The sequence below is a fragment of the Stomoxys calcitrans genome, chromosome 1 (genome assembly GCF_963082655.1).
Source record: "Stomoxys calcitrans chromosome 1, idStoCalc2.1, whole genome shotgun sequence".
Taxonomy (NCBI): domain Eukaryota; kingdom Metazoa; phylum Arthropoda; class Insecta; order Diptera; family Muscidae; genus Stomoxys; species Stomoxys calcitrans.
In genome coordinates this window covers 201,872,276-201,893,157 of record NC_081552.1, presented here as the reverse complement: position 1 = coordinate 201,893,157, position 20,882 = coordinate 201,872,276, and the positions used below count along the sequence as shown (strand labels likewise).

Sequence of the window (20,882 nt, the reverse complement as noted above, 5' to 3'; positions counted from 1 at the left end):
TGAAACAGCGAACTCCCCACATCCGACCTTAATATGGTTCACATCGGTTAATAATTGGATATATCTGCCAAAAAGACCAATATATTGTTCTATAAAATTGAATAGTGACATATATATTGGGTTGCCCAAAAAGTAATTGCGGATTTTTTAAAAGAAAGTAAATGCATTTTTAATAAAACTTAGAATGAACTTTAATCAAATATACTTTTTTACACTTTTTTTCTAAAGCAAGCTAAAAGTAACAGCTGATAACTGACAGAAGAAAGAATGCAATTACAGAGTCACAAGCTGTGGAAAAATTTGTCAACGCCGACTATATGAAAAATCCGCAATTACTTTTTGGGCAACTCAATATTAGACCACTCAATGTCCGTGCCGAATTTGGGTGCTTAAGCTATCCAATTTTCACCAGACTGTGACTAAATGGGGTTTACATATATACCCCTAGATGGTGGGTATCCAAAGATCGGCCCGGCCGAACCTAATGCCTTTTTACTTGTTCTTTTTAAAGAAACTACTCCAAAAAAACTTTTCAAATTTCTATTTGTAGTCCCCAAGAATGCTTTACAATATGAGATATGTATCGACATCCGTCCAACTATCTATCAACAAGTGTCTGTTGCCACAAAACAAAACAAATGAAGAGTCACACTTGATTTACGTTCCACATTTCCATTGTCACCCTTACAAATTCAAACTCTCACCAACTTGTTTGTTGACATGAACACAGGCGAACGAAGCTAGCGAGTCCTTAGGCAGTCCTTACACAGCTTTATAAATAATGAAAATTCAATGAATATTCGCCACATTAGGGTTATTCTAATGCCTCTTCGTAACTTTTAATGCTTTCAATATTTCGTCAGCCACAAAAATATGCCAAATTGAGCGACCACAAACTTTTGTTTAAGTAGTTTTTGAAAAGGTCACAAACAAACTTTTATTATCCTTTGCCTTGAGTATCCTTTGGCAGCGGCCATGAAATGGGCACATAAGCCAATGTCATAAAGCAAGCCCATGTAAACCCTACCGAAGCTTGGATGAAATAATGAAGCAAGCTTTGGTAATTTGGCTATCAGTAATCATAAAATTCGGTGGGCAAAATACACAATCGAGGGGTAGGGGGCTCCAAAGCTTGCTCTATGTGTGCTAAGAGGGGGTTGTGATTGTGCATAGTTAGGCATAAGAGTGCTTGCTTACATAGTTTGTTTGGGAATTATGCGAAAGAGCCCAACAGTGCCAAATAAACAGTTGTAAACAAAGCAAATGAATGAGTATGCGAAATAGAAAACATAAACAAAAAAAAAGGCCCCAAATCCCCTTCTCTCATAATGGGTAGGCTAACGATGTGTGATGGCTTATGGAAGAAGGAGAGAGAGTGAGTGAGTGAGTGAGAGAATGAATATGAATGAGTGAAGATTACAAGAGAGCTATTACATTGTACCAGCTGTATAGGGTAGCCAGATGATGTGGGTTTTTATACCCACCACCATAGGAGGGGGGTATTCTAATCTAGTCATTTCGTTTGTAACACCTCGAAATATTGATCTGCGATCCCATTAAGTATATATATTCTAGATCCCATCGACATTCAGAGCAATGTCCGTCCATCCATCCGTCTGTCGAAATTACGATGGCGGTCGAATGCGTAAATTTTGTACAGACACCTCTTATTGATGTAGGTCGTTAAAGATTGCAATTGGGTCATATCAGTTCAGATTTCGATACAGCACCCATATAAACCGATCCCCGGATTTGATTTCCTGAACCCCTAGAATCCGAAATGTTCATCCGATTTGGTTAAAATTTGGACCAAATAGGCCGAAACGGCAGATAAATGAGATATAGTCCCCATATAAACCAACCCCCAGATTTGACTTCTTAGAAGCCTTAATTTTCATCCTTTTTGTCTGAAATTTCGTACATCGACTTGAGCTATGACTTCCAACAGCCATGGCACGTATGATCCGAATCGATCTATAAACAGATGTAGCCCCCTATAAGCCGATCCCCGGATTTGACCTTTTGAGCCCTTAGAAGCTCGAACTGCCATTCGATTTGGCTGAAATTTGGAACAAGCACTTGAGTTATGAACGGCGTGCCGCAGTGCCTCTCCTCTTTGGAGAGGAGTTTTACATGGCATAGTAGGAGGGGATAACCACCGCTGAAAATTTTTTCTGATGGTCTCGCCAGGATTCGAATCCAGGCGTTCAGCGTCATAGGCGGGCATGCTAACCTCTGCGCCACGGTGGCCTCCATATGTGAAAAGTTTGCCCCTGTTCTTTAGTGGAATGTTCATGGGCAAAAATTTGCATTTTTGCTTGAGTTATCTGACTGTCAACATCTATGCCAAGCATGATCCGAATTGGCCAAATAGCCCCCACATAAACCGATCCCTCGATTTGACTTCTTGTACCCCAATTTTGTTGAACTTTGGAACAAAGCCTTGTGTTATGACTTCCAGCTTACATGCCAAGTATGACCCGAATCGGGCTATAAACAAATATAGCCCCCATATAAACTGATCCCCCGATTTGACTTCTTGAGCCCTTAGGAGCTTCAATTTTCCACCGCTTTGGGTGCGCTTTGGAACAAAGCCTTATGTTATGATGCCAAGTATGATCCGAATCGGTCCATAAACACATAAAGCCCCCATATAAACCCATCCCACGGTTTTCACTTCTTGAGGAACTAAAAACCTAAATTCTCACCTGATTTTCCTGAAAATATGACTTATAACACCAGTCCCAAGTTTTATCGGAATCGGTTAATATAATGATATAGGCCCCCCTAAGTACCGATATCCCGATATGACTTCTTGAAGCCTTGACCATTTAAGCCTCAATGAATTCCCGACTTGATTGCTACAAATTAATTCAAATACAAACTCAGTAAATAAGGGTACAGTTTTAGCGGAATCCATGGTGGTGGGTACCCAAGTTTCGGCCCGTCCGAACTTAGCACGTTTTTGCCTATTATAACTGCCACATATTTTGGGGGAAATGGAAAATCCTCCAACTTCGAACAAAGTAGGAGGGGAAGGGAAAGAATGGATCTCGAAAGGCTCTGTGTGTATGGGTCAATCGGTTGGATCAAGGTGGGTGCTAGAAACAATGGATGATGGGTGTTTGGAGGAGTGGTTGGTGCACTAGTTTAGGTAAGGTTAGTTTCCGCCTCATGCTACTATGGACAAACTATAAAGTAACCTCTAAAAAGAAAATTTTAAGTTAGGAATTCCTTGGTACTTACAAAATCCTTAATTGTTTTCAATACCACTCCCCTAAGTTGGTTCAAGTCTGGTATTGTGACCCCACCTAAGTGCCGGTGTCAGTTAGACGCGAAAGCCCAACATATGCTATCACTTGCCGCACCGATTTGGCATAAGTGAGCTGGCAGTCCTATGTGTCGCGTTATGACACCAAAAGCTAAACTGACCTCCTTCTTACTTACTTTTAGTAATGGCCTCGTCCTCTCACGATCCGGATCAGCCCATAAGATTTTCGCCGTCCTACCGACTGTTTCGCTGTTTCGCTGGTTCACAGGGTTACATGTGAGCGTTTGTCACCCACTCCCTTAATTCGGACTGCGTCGACCCGAAAGGCTTCGAGTTGACCAAGTTTATTGACGGCAGTCCTATGGTCTTCACCGTCAAATCGTTTGCCCTTTCATTTCCCCTTACTCCGTTATGGCCCGGCACCCAAACGATGCGGATTTTGCCATCCTCAGAGAATGCGTTAATCTCCTTCTTACACTGCAAGACTGTTCGTGACTTTACCTTCCTGGTTGTTATTGCCCTTAGTGCAATTTTACTGTCAGTAAAGATGTTCACACTCGACGTCCTCGCGTTAGCACCACACCACTTCACGCATTCCGTGATCGCCCGCATCTCCGCCTGCAGGACTGTATTATGGTCAGGCAGTCTAAAACAGATCTCAGTCTCTGGGTTCTCAATGTAAACCCCCAGGCCCACTCTGTCCTCTAGCTTTGATCCATCCGTGTAACATGAGCTTCCAGATGGCAATACTAGGGTTCCGTCAATCCAAGACTGTGCCGATGGCACCAGTGCCTCGCACTCGACTTCAAGCTACATCTCAGGTTTCCGATCGGATACCTGCTTTCGTCTGTCTGTCGAAAGCACGTTAACTTTCGAAGGAGTAAAGCATGGCGCTTAAAGTTTTGCTCGAATGCTTTTTTTTATTGTAGGTCGGTTGGGATTGTAGAGGGGCCATATCGGTCCATATTTTGATATAGCTGCCATATAAACCGATCTTGACTTCTAGAGGGCGCAATTTTTATCCGATTTGGCTGAAATTGTGCATGAGTTGTTTTATTATGATTTGCAACAACTGCTTTAAGCGTGGTTAAAATCGGTCCATAACCCGATATAGCTGTCATATTAACCGATCTTGGGTCTTGACTTCTTCAGTCTCTAGAGGGCGCAATTCTCATCCGATTTGGCTGAAATTTTGCATGAGGTGTTTTGTTATGATTGCCAACAACTGCTTTAAGTGTGGTTAAAATCGGTCCATAACATGATATAGCTGTTATATAAACTGATCTGGGATCTTGACTTCTTGAGCCTCTAGAGGGCACAATTGTCATCCGATTTTGCAGAAATTGTGTACAACGGCTTCTCTCAAGACCTTTAACATGCGTGCCTAATATGGGGTCTGAATCGAACAATAGCTTGATACAGCTCCCATATGAAACCTATCTCCCGATTTTGCTTCTTAAGCCCCTACAAGGCGCAATTCTTTTCCGAATGAACTGAAATATTACACAATGACTTCTACAATGTTTAGCATTCATTTATGGTCCGAATCGGACTATAACTTGCTTGATATCGGAACGGAGTGGACCCTCCCCCTTACACTAAAATTGCTACCCAAAAATAAATGTGTACCGATTAGGGCAATATGGGACTCAAATGAAAGGTATACAGGAGTAGAGTACGAATTTCATATTAAAAATTGGGTCCAAAATTTGGGGGGCTGCCCCAAAACACCCTAATATAGATTTATTGAACAAGCATGACAATACTCAAATGAAAGGTATTCGGGAGTTGGTTGCGAATATAGTCAGGAAGAAGGAATAGGTTTTATAATTTCTTCATATCGGAAGGGGGCGTACCCTCCCCACTTAACCTAAAAACACCACCTTAAATCAAAAGTGGACCGATTAGGACAAAGTGGACCGATAAGGACGATATCAAATGAAAGGTATTGAATATGGTATTAAAAGTTTGGCCCAAGTACCCAGGAGTCGCCCCAACCCCAAAACTTCTAAAATCAGGCAAATAGAACGTCCCTATCAATATGGGACTCAAATGATAGGTATTCGGGAGTAGATTACGAATCTGGCATACAAAAACAGGTTGATATATAGGGGCTCACACAAACCCGCCAAAAACGACCCAAATGGTTATATGACCCATCATGACTATATGAGACTCCGTTTGTTTGTTTGTTTCGTAGAATCAAAAACGGATTGTTGAAGCTAATTTAGCCAGGATACAAAAGCAGGCCTTCAGAGTCATAGGCGGACATAGGCTACAGTGGCACGAGTTCAATATGCACATTCAGGGCACCAAGTGTCCCCGTCCTAAAAAGAAATTAGAGAGTTAAATAAGGCGCAACGGAGCGGGCCCGGTTCAGCTAGTATTTTATAATGACGTCAATATTTTAAGTAAAAACCTCAACAATGACAAAAATACAAATGTAAAGCCATCAATTCCTTTGTCTGGTATTGATTTGATACCAAATGGTATTAAATACTTTGCCAATGACGCAAACAAAATAATACCAGGCGGTATTGGCAATGTACCGTCATTTCTCTATCAGAGCATGGTTTACATACATACTATTGTATATAGATATATAAAGATACAGCTGCCATATAAACTGATCTACTGATATAGGGTCTAAATGCCATAAAAGGCCCAATTTTGCTTAATATTTACCAAATATGATTCAAATTTGCCCATATATGGATAAAATTATGAATGTAGTGTATAAGAAATTGATCCATAGTAATGGATTTATAAAGTTCAGCAGGGCCGAACTTTATCATTTTTCAATTGCTTGCTAGACGAAAAATTCAAAATACTTTCAATGAATTCATTCAATTTCAATACTGGCAACCCTGCCTTTAACATGTCACAACTGTATAAACTCTTTGTACTGTATAAAACCATGAACTTCTATTCTCTTGCCATTGTGAAGCAAAGCGCAGGTTTGAGGTAGCGCATTAAAATTCCCCCTATTTTCGCTTGCTGTCGTTTTGTGTGTTTATGGGGAAATTCTCTTCAGTCGCTAGCTGGCGAGATGAGAACCACACATGGAGCCCCCCAAAGCATTGGCAGCTTCATTCGGATGTGGCGGAAGGTACTTAACACATATTTGCAGAATCATCAGTTAGTTGAGTTTCGATGGTTAACGTGTGAACAAGGCTGCGCGTGTTTGCCAACCAACGCGTACTCGGCGGTAGTGGAAATTATAAAACTTGAAGTGTGTTGAAGTCACTTGCAAACCAGAAAAAATACAAAATCTAATATTTGAGGGAAGAAAAAATTCATTCAAACAAATTACAAGTGGAATATTTAAAGATTCCCCCCCCCCCCCAAAAAAAAAAAAAAAAAAGGAAAAACCCCACATTTTGGTGTATGAAAAGTGAAAAGTTATGTGAGTGCGTCTGTGAGTTGTGTGTGTGCGAGGAAATGTTTTGCAAATCGAATTCTAAGCGAAAGTGAAATTTTGTTTTCTGGCGAAAATCATCAAAATAGAGAAAGAAAAAGAAAAACAAACGCTGTAAAAAAACAGGCGAATTCCTTTTGCTCGAAAATCAATGAAAGTGAAAGCGAAAATCTGTAAAAAGTGCGAAAGGAGAAAAAATTCTGCTGCAGAAATAAAAATCAAAAAAATTAAGAAAATACGTATAAAAATTGTGCTGTAAAGTTGGTGTAATCGAAAATGTTGTAAAGGATATTTTAATGTAAGAATGTGGAATTCAGCTAAGCCATAAGCAAAGTAAAGTAAGTGAGAAAACTAGTTCATGAAAGTATCTTTAATTTTGAGGATTATGGCCGTTTTTAAAGCAAAGATTGCATAATGTGCTCCTGTTTAAAGAGCCAGCCACAACACCAACAGCAAACATCAACAGCAATGACAACAAATTCCACCAGTAGGTCTACAGCTTTAGGGCGGCATAGGGAATGGCGAAATGTCTCAGTGTATGCGTGTGTTTTTTGTGAAATTGTGCCGTTGTTGGTGTATTCGCCAATGCTTGAGAGTCTATGTGTGTGTATGTGTTTTAAAACAAAATAAGGCTAAGGACGTTTATGTTGTTGTTATTGTTGCTATTTTTTTGGGCTATCATCTCCCTGCGTGCCTGTGCTTTCGTGTTAACAAACTTTTATACGTAGATATGTGTGTGGCGCTTGGGTTGTGTGCTGGTTCTTTGACTTCGTTTGCTAGGGTCGCTGTCTATGTGTGTGTGTGTTTGGGCTGCCAACGAAACATTGAACGACCCAAGAAACGAAACTTTTTTGAAAGTCCTCTTACCCTTGCCTTGGCGCGCTTACTACCAATGCTTACATACGTCATAAAAATAGCACAACGCACTTTTTGTTGTTGTTGTTCCTTTTGTTTTAGCCATCAATAAGACAACAGCAAGCAGGGGGAGTCGTGGAAAAAAAATGAAGCAAATAATGTAGGACTAGCAGTGAAACCAAACTAAAGAGGCCATAATTTAACAATTAAACACTTTCACTTTCACCACCCTTCGCCAACAGCCGCAGCAGAGCGTCACCATCTAGCACAAGCACCAGCACCAGCAACAGCACCCTGCACATGGCAACAAATACAAATCATCACCACGTTATGATAATATCATCATAATAAGCTTAATTATGCATGAACACACACGCTTATACCCACACTGGCAGAGGCCCACCATCAATGGTTGCGAGCACAGCGAGCACAGTGAGCTGACGTAGAAGTGAGCAGTGAGGGCGCCACACATTACATCCCATACAGGTGTAGAGAGTGATTGACAGTACGTCGTACATGCATGCATGCATGCATGATAAGCCCTTGGTGTTACTTACTGTAGTGCATAGTCAGCACTTGCACCCACCCACATACACAAACCCACACACGAAGGAGGCCGACAGTTATGCAGATATCTGACCTTGAGTATATGGTCGTTTTTTTTTTTTTTTTTTTTTTTTTTGCTTTACAGTTTGTTTGTAACGAACACTTTACAACACTGCCGGTGCTTTCGCTCCTACACACACCCACACATTGGCACTCTCTTGCAGACACCTACGCAAAACAAATGCATCGTGTTGCCATACTGTTGTCGTCACCAACGACTTTGTCATGGCCAAAGTTTATGAGTATTCGTTTTTGTTTTGTTTTGTTTTTTTTTGCAGCATACATAGGAGAGTACATGGCCACCATTCCTCTGTTTTATTGTTTTGTTTGTCGAAAAAAGAAGACAAATCCAAGAATTATGTATCGTCATTATCATCACCATTATGCGAGGACTATCATTGTTACCCTTAGATAGATTAGTGTGTATGTGTGTGTGTGTGTAAGTGAATAAGGAATTTTTAGCGTTCAAAGCATGTGTAGGTGCTACGGGGGTGTTTGTTTGTACAAAACATACGTACACCTATATACATACATAGGAATTCTGAGCTGTTGTTGGCACAGTGCTTAAAATGGCAAGCAAAATTCAGCAAAAACCACTAAGGAAAGGCAAAAGTCGGGCGGTGCCGACTATATAATACCCTACACCACATAGTCTAAGTACTTATTTTAATATGTGGAACTCATCTCCAAGGCTTGTCAGACTTTAATTTTGCACACCTCTGGAAGTACGGAATAAAACCGTGTATCTAAACCCGGCTGATACGGGATAACTATGAGCACACCACACGCTGGAACTTTGAGCTCCGTCTAGTGTGGTGTCCATCGTTATCACGGGAAGCTTAGCTGAAAGCTACCGGGCGCATCCACAGGTTGCGGATGGTGGAAAGCTCCGTTTTTATGCGGAGTAGCTGCAAATGCGGCCGCGGGCAGTCAGCGATTTTCGAGAGGAGAGTCTCAGTGAGGAGTCAGGTGGCACTGGCTCTTAATGAAATACTGAGTGTCAATGATACTCGAGATGACAAGGCGAGTTATTGGCGCCTTCAAATAACCAATGCCCAACATCAGCGTCTGTTCCCAGGTTAGGGGCGGCTGAAGGCGAGCATCGGATCTTGGAGCAAGCGGGGCTCGCCACAACGAGGGATACGTGTGAAATCCCACAAAACCCAAGCGGTTGGGTCGCTGGGCCAGTAACCCGCCCCCAGAAAACTATGAGAACTGCTATGAGAAACAAAGGAATAGTAAAAACGAACCCCCCCCCCCAACATTGACGACCCACGCAAACGAAAAATGGACCATGATTTTCGGATATGCACCTGGAATGTCCGCACTCTTTATAGAGAAGGAACAGTATACACGCTGGCGGAAGTATTAGAGAAGTACAAGGCAGATATTACCGCTTTACAGGAAGTGCGGTGGACTGGGAATGGCTTAATTACAACACCAAACAATGACGAACTATAGCTGCCATAACACGAGGCATGAATTTGGCTGTGGATTTGTGGTTAGTCGGAGACTGAAACCCCTTGTCTCCAGCATTACTCCGGTGGATGAGAGGCTAGCCACAATCCGCATAAAAGCATAAATTCTTCAATATCAGCCTTATTTGTGCCCATGCCCCGACGGAAGATAAAGACGAACAGACCAAGGATATTTTCTACGAGCGCCTAGAGAGAGAATATGACCGCTGCCCCGCCCAATGATATTAAAATCGTTCTGGGAGGAACGACATTTTTGGTCCAACAGTCGGAAAGTTTAGCCCTCACGAGAAAACGTCCAGTAATGGGTTGAGGCTGATAGATTTCGCCGCGGCAAAAAACATGGTAGTTAACATAAAAATATTCACAAAGCCACATGGCTGTCACCCTATCAAAACACGAGAAACCAAATTGATCACGTTGTGATAGATGGAAGTCATTCATCCAGCGTGTTAGATGTACGATCGATCCGTGAAGCGAATATAGATTCGGATCATTGAACACGGCGAGGAAAGTACGATCTGACACTGCATGGAAGTTGGCCAATGAAACGCTGCAAACACAATAGATGGCAACGGCATACTCCACTCAACTGACCCAATTGCTTGATGAAAGCACTCCTTGTTCCGTTGATATAATGGCGCAGTGGCAAACTATTGCCCAATCCATGGAAAATGCCGCTAAATCGGTACTTGGGTACCGGAAGCCTCCTTCAAGAAACCCATGGTACGACCAGGAATGTCGAGATGCTACTGAAGCCAAGAATGCGGCATATAGAGCAACCCTGTAATCAGTAGCAATGCCCAGATGAAGGAGAGGTAACGAAAGAAAAGGAGAGAGGAGAAACGTCTATTCCGCAGAAAGAAAAAGGAAATGGAAAGACGAGAGTGCGAGCAAATTGAGATGTACTGGAGTCAGAATAAAGTCCGAAAATTCTACCAAAGCATTAAACATCAAACCGATGGCTTTGGTGCAGGCACATCCTCCTGCAGAGAAAATGAAGGAAATCTGGTAATTGACACAGATAACATGCTGAGGATATGGAAAGAACATTTTACCCAACTGCTAGTGTCCGACGTTGGCGGCGAAGAGGATACCGCAGAACCAATCCCTCATGATGTTATAGAATGTTAACCTCCTAGTCAGAATGAGGTGCAAGTAGCAATGACCCGACTAAAGAACAACTAGGCAGCAGGAGCCGACGGGTTAACTGCTGAACTTTTTTAAGACCGGAGGCGACATGCAGAAAAGGCTTATGCATCAGCTTATCTGCGCAAACTGGCTAGAAGAACGCATACCTGATGATTGGAACCTCAGCATACTATGTCCCGTACACAAAAAAGGAGACGAGACGGAATGTGCCAACTACAGAGGAATTAGTCACCTCCCCATCGCATACATGATACTCTCGAGCGTACTGCGTGAAAGATTAAAACCTAAAGTCAATGAGATAATTGGGCCCTATCAATGCGGCTTTAGACCTGGTAAATCCACTCTGGACCAGATATTCACACTACGCCAAATTCTGGGAAAGATCCGAGAAGGACAAATCAACCTACCTACAATCTCTTTGTTTACTACAAAGCCGCCTTCGATACTCCTTTAAGTTCAAAGGTATTTCAAGCCATGTCTGAGTTTGGTATCCTGGCAATATTAATAAGACTCAGTAAGAATAGGAAAGAATCTCTCCGAACCATTCAATACCAAACGAGGTTTCAGACAAAGAGACAGCCTATCGTGTGATCTCTTTAATATCCTGCTGGTGAAGATTATATGAGATGCAGATGTGCATAGATATGGCACACTAATCACAAGAGAGCACATGCTACTCGCCTAGGCCGACGACATCGACATCATAGGTCGGTCACCGGAAGTAGTAACTGAAGCCTATGAAAGAAAATGGGTCTGGCAGTGAAAATGGGTCTGGCAGTAAATGGAGATAAGACGAAATGGATGGTTTCAACTCCTAAAAAAGCCAAGCCTTGCACAACCGAGCAGATAAAGAAAATGGAGAAAGTTGGGAACCACAACTTTGAGACAGTCAGTAACTTTATCTACCTCGGCACCGCCGTAACCGAAACGAATGACACCAGTTTTGAGATTAAGCAAAGAATAATACGGGCAAACAGATGCTACTTTGGACTAAGTAAGCAGTTTAGAAACAAGGTCACCTCTCGGCCGACGAAGATTACACTATACAAGACACTGCTACTACCCATGCTGTTATATGGCTCTGAAGCAAGGGTACTTGTGAAAGCAGATGAGGCAGTACTTGGAGTATTTGAGAGAAAGATTCTTCATAAAATATATGGACCAGTTTGCGTTAATGGAGAATATAGGCGACGTATGAACCACAAAATACAACGGCTGCGTTGGCTAGGTCATGTTGTCAGAATGGATGAAGAAGTTCAAGCAAAGAAGTCTTTTCAAGGCAAACCCAGTGGTACTCGCAAAACGGGAAGACCAAAAGCCGGATGGAAAAATCAAGTGGTGGGAGACACCTCAAAACATGGTGTCAGAGATTTTAGAATGAGCGCAGAAGATCGAGGCGCTTGGAACGCTACTCTACGTTCGGCTAGAGGAACAAATATTCTGTCATAGCCAATTACAAAAAAAAAGAAATATCTAAATCAGGACCGATTTTATTGAAATTTCGCACAGATATTAAGACGCCACATAAAACACGGTGTGCTTCATTTTGTAGAGATGTGACCAAAATTGTGGAAATTTGGCTGAAATTTTGCATGAGTTGTTTTTTTTATAATTTCCAACAACCGTATGAAATCGGTTCTTAACCCGATATAACTGTCATATAAACCGATCTGTGGTCTTGGCTTCTTGAGCCTCTAGAGGACGCAATTTCTATCCGATTTGACTGATATTTTGCATGACTTGTTTCATTATAACTTTCAAGAACTGTGCAAAGTATGGTTCCAATCGGTCCACAACCTGATATAGCTGCCGTATAAACCTATCTGGGATTTTGACTTCTTGAGCCACTAGAGGACGCAATTCTTTTGGCTAAAATTTTGCATGAGATGTTTTGTTATGATTTCCAACAACTGTGCCAAGTACGGATGCAATCGATGCCTAGCCTGATATAGCTGTCATATAAATCGATTTGGGGTCTTGACTTCTTGAGCCTTTGGAGGGTGCAAATACTATGCGATTGACTATTCATTGTCCGATTTTGCCAAAATTTGGGATAGTGAGTTGTGTTAGGTCTTTCGATAGCCTTCTTAAATTTGGCACAGATCGGTCCAGATTTGGATAAGGCTGCCATATATACCAATCTCCCGATTAAATTTTTTGGGCTCATAAAAGGTTCATTTATTGTTGGATGTTGCCAAAATTTAGGACAGTGAGTTGTCTTAGGCCCTTGAACATCCTTCTTCAATTTGGCTCAGATCGGTCCAGATTTGGATATAGCTGCCATATAGACCGATCTCTCGATTTAAGGTCTTGGGCCCATAAAAGACGCATTTATTGCCCGATCTCGCTGAAATTTGGGACAGCGAGTTGTGTTAGGCCCTTCGACGCTCTTCTTAAATTTGGCCCAGATCGGTCAAAATTTGGATATAGCTGCCGTATAAACCGATCTCTCGATTTAAAGTCTCAGCCCCCTAAAAGGCGCATTTATAATTGGATTTCGCTGAAATTTGACACAGTGACTTATGTTAGGCTTTTCGTCATCCGTGTATGGTTTAGATCGGTGTATTTTTGGACATAGCTATCAAAAAAAACACTATTTTGTTCTACAATATTGAACAATGACATGCAGCACTCAACGTCCGTGCCGAATTTGCTCCAAACCGGATCATATTTCGATGTAGCTGCTTTGGGGCATAAAGTATGCAGATTATGACAAAATGTGGTTTACATATATAACCGAGGTGGTGGGCATATATAACCGAAGTAGTTCGGCCCGACCTGACTAAACGCCTTTTTACTTGTTTTATTCTACATACCAAACTTCTGTCAAACCAGCAATAATTAAAACTTCTAGGAACCGAACAAGGATGATCGAGAGATCCGTGTACTTAGGAGCTATATCAGGTTATAGACTGATTTGGACCGCATTTGGCACACTTGTTGGAAGTTATAACGGAACACTACATGCAACAAATCAGCCAAATCGAAGAAAATTTGAGGCTTTTATGTGCTCAAGAAGTCAAATCGATAGACCGGTTTATATGGGTGCGTTATCAGGTTATTGACCGATTTCGATCGTACATGGCATAGTTCTTTGAAGTCATAACAGAACAATATACGCAAAATTTCAGCCAAATCGGACAAAAGTTGCGACTTCCAGGGGCTCAAGAAGTCAATTCGGGAGATCGGTTTATATGGGAGCTATATCGACTCAGAACGTCGAGACGATCAAGAGTATATATACTTTATGGGGTCTTAGGCGAATATTTCGAGATGCTACAAACGGAATGACTAGATTAGTATATCCCCATTCTATGGTGGCGGGTATAAAGTCACAGTTTGTTGTGGTTTATGTGCTCGTGTCATCATTGGACCGTACTTCTTCAAAGATGGTGCGAATAGTGACATAACTTTGAATGGTGAGCGCTACCTTTTTTTGCCTAAAATGCAAGAGCTTGACTTGTATGACATGTGGTTTCAACAAAACGATGCCATATGCCACACAGCACTCACAACAATTGACTTATGGACAGGCGAATTCGGTAAACATTGTATTTAACGGGACCGGTCAATTGGCCGCCTAGATCGTGAGATTTTACTCATAGAGACTAATGTTTGTGGGGCTATGTTAAAGCTCATGTCTATACAGACAAGCTTCAAGATGGCTTCAATTGACGCATTGGAAGACAACATTGAAAGATTTATTCGTGAGGTACCGACCGAAATGTTGGAAATAATATGCCGATACTTTACTAAGCAGATGGACAATTTGAGCTGCAGTCACGGTCAAGCTTTTTTTGAAAAACTTTCCTAAACTCTTAAAAAATTACCCTTTATAAGAGATCTCAGCTCCCGAATCCAAAATGATCAAGACCAGTCCATATAACCATGAATATATCCATGGTGGGGGGGTAACCAAAGTTCGGCATGGCCACAACAGAACACAGTACCTCACAAATGTCACCTTCGTGGGTACAAAAACCTCACAATTTTTTTTCTTTTCGGATGTTCCCACCAGGATTCGAACCTAGGCGTAGGACGTCATAGGCGGACTTGCTAACAATGGCGACAGTTGCCAGCTGAATATCATTGACAACATGCTGGTAAATCCTAACCTATGCGTTTTAATTTTCTTAACGCTTTTGATCACTGTTTACCTCGCTTTGGAGAGGGTAAATAATAGGTGCAGATGATTTTTCCTCTTCCAAGGTGAAATAAATGCTGCTTCAAAAAACACACCATCAAATCTTTTGCAAAGCTGCGGATGTCATTATAGAGCTCTCGTCTGAGAAATAGGAACAGGACGAAAATTTTCTGTTTGAAATGAAAATTGTAATGGCTTAACTACCACATCAAGGCTGAAGTGTACGTGGGAGTGTAAGCACAGAAAATTCTATTAAAGAAATATGGTAATGATGTGCATTCCTGCATACTGGCACATGGAAAATGTGAGTATACGCAAATGTTGGTGCTCAAGTTAGTGCAGATGGTAAATCCGATTAAAACCGGCACAAATTCAATTATGCATAACAAAGTTTCCGCATGGACTTCTAATAGCACAGTTCCTTATTCTAATCAAACTTAATATGGACAGGCAAAAGCATGCTAAGTTCGGCCGGGCCGAATCTTGCGAACCCACCGCCATGGGTTCTGCAAAAAATTTATACAAACTCAATTTAGTTGAAGGGCATAATTTTATTCTACACTAGCTGGAACGGGCCCGCTCCGCTGCGCCTTGTTTTACTTTATATGGAACAAAAATTTCCAATTTTGGGGAAGGGGTGATGCCTTAAATCCATGGTCCTACATTTGGATATCAAATAAGGTATTCTACTCCCAAATACCTTTTTTTTAGGCCCAATATTGCGATGGTCAGTAAAAAATAACTGTTTGTGGGGTATTTTGGGAAAGAGGTAGACCCCCAGAAAATTGTTCCCGAAAGTGGGTATAAATTCTTGCTCTACCCCGAATTCCTTTCATTTAAGCTTCACATTGACATGGTCGGTAAATATGCCCCCGATTTAGGGGTATTGTGGGGATTGGGATGGTCCCCCAAGCACTAAGCCCGGAAAATGTGCTCTATTCTCATATACTTGAACCCCATATTGCCATTGGCCTCAAAATTGGATATCAAATTCGTTTTCTAATCTCAAATACCTTTTACTTAAAACCCTTACTGAAAAAGCCAGCAAATATGTCCGGTTTGGAGTAGGGGCCCTAAAAACTATGAATATCGAGCTCCACTGTCTTGAAGACCCAAATTGTGTTGATGAGCAAATACGTCCTACTTAAGGGTTGTTATGGTAGTGGGACGTCCCCTAGACAGTTGGTCCCGAATGTTAATGTCAGATTAATGGTCTACTCCCAAATACCCTTCATTTGAGCTCCATTTTTCCATAGTCGGCAAACAAGACTGGTTTGGGGGGTGTTTTGGGCGATGGGGCGGCCACTCAGTGATTTGGCTTTGAAAATATATATCAAATTCATGTTCTACTCAAAAATACCTCTTATTTGAGCCTCATATTGCAATGGGTAGCAAATACTTCCTATTTGGGTAGTGTTATGGGGGTGGGTTGGCCCCATGAACACTTTTCCCGAAGATTGATATCAGATACGTGCTTTGCTTCCTAAGACCTTTCATTTGAGCCCCATATTGCTATGGTCGTAAATTTGTCTTCCTTGGGAGATGTTCTCGGGGATGGGCGTCCCCCCAAACACGTGGTCCCACATCTGGATATCAAATTCGTATTCTACACTTAAATACCATTTTTTTAAGCCCCATATTGCCATGGTCTGTAAATTAGTCCCAGACCAGAAACTTTGTCCCAAATTTTGATATCAGATTCGAATTTTACTCTCACATACATTTGAGTCCCATATTGCAATGGTCGGTAAATATGTCCGATTTAGGGGTGTTTTGGGGGTTGGGGTGGTCCCCCAAATACTTGGTCCTATAATTGGATATCAGATACGTTTTCTAATTTAAAATACCTTTCATTTGAGTCCCATATTGTCGTTATTGGTGCATATATATATTTGGTAGGTTTTGGGGTGGGACGCCCCCCTAGGTACCCCATCCGAAATTTGGATACGAAATTTTTTTTGTAGGTTACTATAAAGGAGCACACAAAATTTCGCTTAAATCGCACCACCCAGCTCCGAGATCTGGCGTTTCTGAAAATTAGGGTAAGGGGGAGGGTCCGCTCCCCCTTCAGATATCAAAAAATGTAGTACCCTTTTTTCACCACGAGATCATTGTGCACCATCAGTGAACATTTGAAGAAAACCGCTTCTGAGTCTATAAGGAACACACAAACAAACACCGTCAAACCAGCAAAACTAATGCTTCTAGAAACCGAACAAGCGTAATCGAGAGACCCGGCCAATCGTCCTTCATCTGATTGATATTCGTCATTCTCATTGATCAACATCCGGCGCCCAGAGATTACAAAGCCGCAGGTTTAACTCAGAGGTCATACCATATTTATTTCCAGATTCAGCTCGCTGATTCGGGGTTTAGTTGGGTGTACACTCTGAGACCAGTCCAATCGGCCTTCTTCTGATTGATAAACGTCCGGCACATTTGAGTAGGGGTGCCAGTTCACTAAAGCGGCGATTGGTGTACCTTATTGAAGCCGACCCATTCGGCCTTCTTCTCATTGATTAACGTCCGGCGCCCAGAGGTTATAAAGCCGGAGGTTATACTCAGAGGTCATACCATGTTTATTTCCAGATTCAGCTCGCTTATTCTGGGTTTAGTGGGGTCCAGGCCATTTATTGTCCGATCTCGTTGAAATTTGGGACAGTGAGTTGCGTTAGACTCTTCGACATTTTTTTTACAATTTGGCCCAAATCGGTTTGGATTTGGATATAGCTGCCATATAGATCGATCTCTCGATTTAGGGTTTTGGGCCAAAAAAGGGGCATTTATTGTCCAATTTTTCCTTTATTTTAGACAGTAAGTTGTGTAAGGCCCTAGGACATCCTTCTTCAATTTGGCCCAGATCGGTTCAGATTTGGATAAAGCTGTTATATGGACCGAAAGCTGCTATATAATCCGATTTCGCTGAAATTTAACACAGTGAGTAATGTTAGGCTTTACGACATCCGTGTCGTATATAGTTCAGATCTTTCTATATTTGAATATGGCTACCAAAAACCACCAATAGTGTGGTCTACAAAATTGAACAATGACTTGTTTTGAGAAGACCTCTCAATGTCCGTGTCGAATTTGGTCCAATCTCATTGATAATCGTGCGGCGCTCAGATGTTATAAATCTGGCTGGTTTGTCGATGGCGACAATTATTCTGATCCCAAAGAAATGACAGCTTGCCATCATACGTCACTCAGGAGATTAGGGGATGCATTGGAAATATCTGGCAATCTGCTGCATCTCCTCGTAATGCTAGTGGGGACATCCTGATTCAGCGTGTAAAACCGGAAACCTTCAATCTGTTCTGCTAAATCTATGCCCCACTGGTCGTTACCTAGGGGGAAATGATATGATGCGCATTAAAGTCTCCTAGAAGCCGACATTTATGGCCAAACAGTAGGCCACTTATGTAGGGCTTGTAGGTTTGGCCATTAACTGGGTCACAACTACCAACCGGCGGTATGTACTCAGTCTCGGCAGTACCGGACCTGACTGGTATCCCCATGCACTCCATGTTGGGATCACTAGCGCCAGGTGCACTCGTGACTGGTCTATACTGCACGGAATGGTGTATCACGCAGGCCAATCTTCCAACTCCACCCCTTATGCGATCTATGCGTAGCACTTGTATTTTATCCGTGACAACTATGCAGGTTTCTGGTGTCGGTCAGCTTTGCCTTCTTGATTTTCCGATTTTGGCTCGCAGACCATTGCAAGAGAGACACACTGGCCTGGCAATAGTGTGGCTGGGATGCTGCTGTTGCATATATTACCGAACGGAAGGGGTCGGAGGGCCCAAATAGTCCGAAGACGAGGACGCCGCAGACCACGTCGACTGCGCTGGTGACCCACTGCTGTCTATGTTTGCACAGCACTTTGCAACATACTCAGTGTGACTATACTCAGTGGTGACGTATGATCAGAGCTAGTTCGGAAATGTACCCACCCCATGCATCGGTTACACCGACCGATGATGGAGGCGATTCTGGCAAACCGATTAGAACCAGGGTCCGGGGTTCTTTTCAATCCCGGCAAGGATCAGAAGTGCATCTTCCATGACGAAGAAAGGATGAACATGTACCATCGGGTCAATCCGGTGCGTACAACCGGCTGCCATGGGATTGCTGGTTCTTCGGCGGTACCGAAAGTGGTCTAGGTATAAATCCGTGCAAGACAGAAGTAGTTCTTTTCAGCAGGAGATACAAGTTGAGTACAGTGAAACCTGTCTCCTTGGGTGGAGAGAATGTTCCATTTATAGAAAGCGCAAAATACCTGGGAATTGAACTTCAAATCCAACATTGTGGAAAGGGCAAGAAAGGTGACCTATACACCTGCAAGAGAGCCATTGGCAAAAGTTGGAGGTTTAGACCGCGTGTCATGCACTGGGTATATACTGCAGTTGTCAGACCTACAATGCTATATGGTGTTGTGCTATGGTGGACGGCGCATTAAAAGTCCACCTACTGTTCAAAAATAATTTCGGACATTGTTTATTCTATAGAAAAAACCAAATCGTTCTTAATTTGTCTGTAGAGTTTAATAAGCAGTTTTTGAAATTCCCTATCCCCATTTTCATACACCTATTGCCTTCAAAGCAATCCTTGTACTCATGTCTACTCATCAAATTGTTATTACTGTCGTACCTACAACATTTTCATTTATTTAGTCTTGTACTTAGATGAGTTTTTTGCTCCCACAATTCGAGTGCTTTTGGCAAAATTCCCTTGATCGTTGCCACTTTTAATGGCACAATTCATTTATCCTTGTCTTATCGTTCAGCTGCCGCTCAGGCTAAAATAAGTAAAGTATTGATTTTTTCTTCTGCAGAGAAGTATGTCATTTGCTGTCTTTGCAAAGGAAGAAGAAAAAGATTCAACAGTTTTTCAAGAGGTTGGGTAAACAGTTCAAGGTTTTTCGCTAGCCCATACGCCCTTACGCCTGCAGGCCTCCATTTTGCAATGCGAACTGAACACAACATTTGAGGTCATCAAAGTTCATTTGTGACTTTCATTGCTCATGCCTCACACAGAGGCAACAACATTGGTTAGTGCTATCGTTGTTGTTGGCTGGATTTACGGCCTTTTTTTTTAGTGAGCCTTGTGGCTTAATTTATTGCTGCCACTGAGTCGACTGCCTGGCTGCCTGCCTGCTTTGCTTGCCATTCAGTCAACTAATCTGCCACCTTGCCAGCAGCTAGCAATCCTGCTCGCCTTGTGTCGACTTTTCGATGTCGTCACCTGAGTATTTCATTTATTTAGCTGCTTGCTCTTCTTTTTTCTCTTTTGACACCTGACAGTTGAAATGATGTATTGGGGCTTTAGCTGCAGCCATGTCGACTGTTGGCTACCCATTTTGTATGCAGAATTTATTGAGTTTGTTACTTTTGTATATATTTTACACCCTACACCATAAGGTGGGGGTACGTTGGCTTCTTTATATCGTTTGTAACAAATGGATTTTTGGGTCTGGACTTGTCCGTCCGTCCATGCAGACAGACAGACTGTGCTAGATCTCCTTTAAACAGCCGTGGGCACTCTTACACATATACCCGTGTGCCTATGTTTCCCCCACAAAAATTTTCCATAATATTGGAAGAGCCTTCGTCTCCGCGATGAATAAAACAATCTTCTGGAAGATTTTTATGCAATTGTTCATCCATATGAGTCGCGAATCGCTCTTCTAGTATATCATTCGACAATCCATTGAGTGTGCGGAAAGCAACTCTTCGTGGCGATACTTTCACAACTCATTGTGTAATTATTGTTCGTCTGAATCGTGAAACACTCTTCTAGAATGTCATTTGCGTGTCACTACAAACATTTTCCATAATTTTGGAAGAGCGTTCGTCCCCGCGACTAAAACAATCTTCTGGAAGATTTTTACTCAATTGTTATTTCATATGAGTCACCAATCACTTCTCTAGGATATCATTGGACAATCCATTACATGTG

The 20,882-nt window shown here is 42.1% G+C and overlaps 1 protein-coding gene across 3 annotated transcripts in view; it reads left to right on the top strand.

Annotated features, from left to right (window-relative positions):
• Positions 1-6,636: 6,636 nt before the first annotated feature.
• Positions 6,637-20,882, top strand: part of LOC106091151 (uncharacterized) — a 613,012-nt gene continuing 598,766 nt past the window's right edge. For all 3 annotated transcript variants that reach the window (XM_059361085.1, XM_059361084.1, XM_059361086.1), the window contains exon 1: positions 6,637-7,027. The gene's annotated coding sequence lies outside the window, so the exon portion shown is untranslated. The remainder of the gene's footprint in view (positions 7,028-20,882) is intronic.